At 34.2% G+C, this 5,004-nt stretch overlaps 1 protein-coding gene and 1 long non-coding RNA gene across 7 annotated transcripts in view; both read right to left on the reverse strand.

The window, feature by feature from the left end:
* LOC111086300 overlaps positions 1-2,041 on the reverse strand; it is a 5,291-nt gene extending 3,250 nt beyond the window's left edge. The window contains exon 1 of the long non-coding RNA XR_002611025.1: positions 1,732-2,041. This is a non-coding gene — a long non-coding RNA (uncharacterized LOC111086300). The remainder of the gene's footprint in view (positions 1-1,731) is intronic.
* LOC106461661 (protein tramtrack, beta isoform-like) overlaps positions 1-5,004 on the reverse strand; it is a 47,513-nt gene that overhangs the window by 23,017 nt on the left and 19,492 nt on the right. The window lies entirely within an intron of this gene.

A 5,004-nucleotide genomic window follows, 5' to 3' on the forward strand; every position in this document is an offset into this window, starting at 1 on the left:
TACTGATGTGTTCTTAGTTTTGTGTCTATGTATATCATCAAATAATTCATGTGCAAAAAGATCATAAGTTAGAAAGCCATTCATGTAGTATTTTTTGTTCCACTTAAAATACTACCATTTATCAGTTTTGAGTAAAAAAGAATGAATGTAACTGCAAAAAAACATATTTAAACACTAATAACTATTCATGGTAAAATAAGTATAACAGAATAAAAATAATACAATTTCTTGGTACCCACATTATCTCCCCACCCCTTCCAAATAAGAATAAACACAGAGTAAGCCAAACTTAAAACCTTTTCTTCTGATCATCGAAAGCAGTAAGCATATGTATAATACAAATGCATAGGACCAATAACAAAAACTAATGTTAAACCATCTCTTCCCCAGCAAAAAAAAAATGTATTGCTAACGAATTGTATGTGATACTAAAAAATGCTTTGTTCTTGAAAAGAAATGATCTTCTAAAGAACCTTGAATATTTATTTATTGTTCAGTATGAAGTAAAACACCATGTAACAACCATAATAATTTCAATTAACCTTGGTACTAAACCACAGCCATTTCAAACTTCCTTACAGATCATACTAACAGTCTTACACTTTTTACTAAGTATCTACTAATATTATTCTGGCAATTTTATAAATAGGTAAGACTGGATATTGCTAAAACTGTTTTTTCTGTTTACAAATTCATAACAAGCTTGCTGTTTGGCAAGTCTCCCAACCCATAGCTTTTTTTAAAACCCTAGTACAATGTATTCTCTAAAATTCAATATTACTTCCTATTTCAAAATAATTTTAAATTTATGGCTTATAAAATACAATAAAAAGGACTCATTGTATAAGGAAATGACTGTTTCTACTCTATTGAACTGCTTTATATTCTTGCTTTTTAAAGATGGGTTTTGCAGCAAGAAAATGAATTTCAATATAGCATGATCCCACTATACATGAATTCTAACAGTTTAGTTTTGTGTTACATATCAGTGAAATGGTCTAAAATACATGATTTAATATGTCAAACCCTTACATTGTGTAATCATCACATTTTGTACACTTCTCCACAACATACCTAATATTCCTACAAGATTCACATTTAGTTAAATAAAATTAGAATTTACTTATGCTTGCTAAGTCTGTCAAAATGGGGAATTACCAAAACCATTTCCAAGGTTTAACAATGGACTATTTTGCCCCATCTAGCATAAAAGTCATGCCCAGTGGCAATGTTTGTAGGTGGGGCATAGGACATGATTTTTACATTAATAATGTTAATTACTACAAAGGAATTCTAGTCAGCATAAAAATCATGTCCAGTGGCAATGTTTATAAGTGAAACATTGACATGATTTTTACATTAATAATGTTAATTACTATAAAAGTTAAAACACATTGAAACCAGTACTTCGTCACATAAGATACTAAATTTAAGTAAAAAACAAATGAGAAGCCCAAACAATCATTCAATTTACCATTTATCACTGAATTATACCAGTTTTGAGGAATTCCAACTCTCATCATTAACCTTGAACATGACAAATCGAAAGAATTAGAATATATATTAAGTATAGGATCACTGTATCATGTATGAATAAAAAGCATTTTGAAACACCACACACATTACTTTAGAAACAACATTAACAAGTATACCTGATTTTAAATTTAATACTAATAGAGCTCTATAAATTTAATTTGTTATGCTTTGGTAAGATTCATAAGTTGAACTTACTTTTTTATTTTTCTCTCGTGAATTACACATCATAAAAATGACATGACTGCGATCGTTCAAATTTCAAATCCAATAACGAATTAGTGCGCAAGTAGGCCTACCGAGTTCGTAGTTTTACTCACTCAGTCTCAACGTCAGTAATAAGTAAAGCTTACTTATTTATATTTTCTATCACTTAAAATAATATTAATCAATTTCTAGTGCAAAACCCTAATAACATACAAACAATGCTAAGACTCAGAGTTTGTACACTCACTGACTCAATACTAATAGTAATACTATTACTAGAATAAAACTATTACAATTTCGTCCTTTGTTGTGTCAACTTTTAGTTTTACAAATTACAGTATTACAAATATGATAATATAAGATATTAACAATAAAAAAACCTTAGGGTAACAGAGGTGAAAATAGCTTGTAGTTAAATTGTAACCTACCGCAATATTTTTAAATGTATAATTTCATTTTCGGGAATGCATATTTAGACGGTGCTTATTATTTTGATTTGAAAAAGTAGTAACTGACAAGATCAAGCATGTGATACAGATATATATATATATATATATATATTTGCGTGAAACATTACAAATTATGGCATTACACGAGGCCGAGCAACTTTTTAAAGAAGCTAACAATTAAATATGAATATGAAATACAAAATTAAGAGAGAGGAATAAAATTTCACACCTAACTGCTTCAATACGCGTGTTTTATTAATGCCATTAAAATTGAGATACGTTCTTGATCCCTTAGGAGTTAATAATTTACTTTCACAGATCAAAATTAAAATTGATATTTCTGATTTACAACATAGGTTTGTCATCACTGTTATATCAAGTGTTTGCTATCCCCTTGAAAAAATAAATAATCGCAAAATGATCAGTCATGTATTAGCATTAGTTACCCAAGGAAAACTTGATGTTATAGTTTAAGTACATAATATGATATTTTCTCAGACTGAAACAGAAATCACAGAAATTTGCAACTTATACAGATTTACAGAGAAGGAAAATTTGATGTTATAGTTTAACTACATATTATTGTTAGGTCTCTGTTCGTTTGTTAATTTCCCATAGAAATTCTTTCTGAGAAACTTCAGCAATACAAGTCCTTTCTTAACTAAAACTAGGTTATTATTTCTCGATACAACTTTATATTACACAGAATTTCCACAGTCAATACGTTTGCAATCTCGATAACAAAACACACACTTTATATTACCGTCACTACCGTTCACTTGACTCAATTCTCTGTCTCTATCTCTGTCTATCTGCAATTTTTCTATCTCTGCTTTATTTGCCGGGCTTATATACTAAAATAGAGGGCGCCTAGAAAAGACTAGAGCTGCCAGAAAAAGTTATGATCCTTCTAGAAACTCATGAAGTGTTACCAGCGTCACGTGACTTCCGCTGTCATAAGAATATTGTTACATCTCTGGTCGTTAGTTAATTTTCCGTAAAAATTCTTTCCGAAGAAACTTTAGCGATACAAGTCTTTTCTTAAATAAAACTGGGTTATTCTTTCTGAATACAACTTTGCAATACACTTAATTTCCACAGTCACGCTAAAACAAACACTATAATTCACAACTAACGACTCACGTGCTCAACTCAACAATACGTCTCTCTCTGTCCGCAGTTCAATTACATTGTTGCCGTCACTTCTTACCGGTCTTATATATACAAGAATACCGAAGTCTAGTAAACGCTCGAGCATTCACGAACCTTCGAGAATATGACGTGTTACTAGCGTCACGTGACCCCCGCTGTCAAGTGTTGCCCCTTCCTTAGTATTGTTCGTCCCGAACAATAGCCACTTACATTAAACCAATAAACAATTAACAATAATTTAATTGAATGTACAGAATTTACAAACAAAAAATTACAATTCAACAAAGTCTCTAAATTTTACGGGACTTATCTTCTTCCGTACTGGTCTCCCTCTCGTTGGCTTCTGCTTCATGTGGGGTTTATCTGCTCCATCAGGAAATATTCCATTATCGGTAACAGTCACACAGTGGTAGTAGCTTCATTAATGGCTTCACCGTTTCCCTTCTCTAAACCAGGTAGAGTTTCTTCTTCGACAGTGGCTTTTTCAGGTGACATGTCTTCAACGGCGTCATTTGTTCCATTGTTCACTTCAACCCAACTGAAATGTCCTGGACCATGATAACACCAAAGCCTGTTGTCATGCACCACCTTTGGTTTACCTCGCCGACCACATTTAATTCGAAAAGTCACGTCTGAGAGACCGTCCACTATGTCATATGGGCCTTCCCATGGAGATGACAAGTTAGGAGACTTCCCTTTGGTCTTCCTGGGATTATACAACCAAACCTTGTCTCCTAGTACAAAACTGACTTCAGTAGATCTCTTATCATAACATAGCTTCATCGAATCAGCAGACGTTTTCAAGTTTGAACGCACTTGATGGTGAATATCATCTATCCTTTCCGATAACACTTTCACGAACTCTGACACATTTTCAGGCAACTCTTCGTAAGGTGGGCGTCCTGTTATCAGATCCACTGGCAACCGAAGCTCCTGACCAAACATCAACTTTGCTGGAGTGTATCCAGTGGCTTCATGCTCTGCTGTTCTATAAGCCATCAACAGTAGAGGGAGTAAGACATCCCAGTCATCTTGGCGGCTATTTCAAAACTTTGCCAATTCCTGTCCCAGTGTCCAATTGTAAGTTTCTACCATCCCATCAGACTGTGGATGAAGTGGCATTGTCCTGGTCTTTCGTATGACAAACAACTTGCAGCATTCCTGGAACACAGCTGATTCAAAGTTACTGCCTTGATCTGAATGCAGTTTGTATGGCATACCAAACCTGAAGAAGAAATCACCAATAGCTGAAGCTACAGTTGTAGCTTCCTGATTTGGTATTGCATATGCCTCAAGCCACTTGGTGAAATAATCCATCACCACACAAATGTACTTGTTTCCAGCACGAGTTTGGGGCAAATGACCAGCAATGTCAATGTCTACTCTTTCCATTGGTGCGCCAACTTGATATAAATTCATTGGAGCACGTCCCTTATGCTTGGGTCCCCTTTTAGCACAACATGTATTGCAGGTCCTGCACCATTCTTCCACATCTTGCCTCATACCTATCCAGTAAAATCTCTGTCGTAGGTGACTCAGTGTCTTCTTAACTCCGAGCTGTCCTCCTGTTAAACTATCATGGGATTGATGCAGCACAACTTCCCGTAACTTTCTCGGTATAAGTGTTTACCAGGTCGTCACTTTCCCATCTCCAGACAAGAAT

Source organism: Limulus polyphemus, unplaced genomic scaffold (genome assembly GCF_000517525.1).
Source record: "Limulus polyphemus unplaced genomic scaffold, Limulus_polyphemus-2.1.2 Scaffold1005, whole genome shotgun sequence".
Lineage (NCBI taxonomy): Eukaryota > Metazoa > Arthropoda > Merostomata > Xiphosura > Limulidae > Limulus > Limulus polyphemus.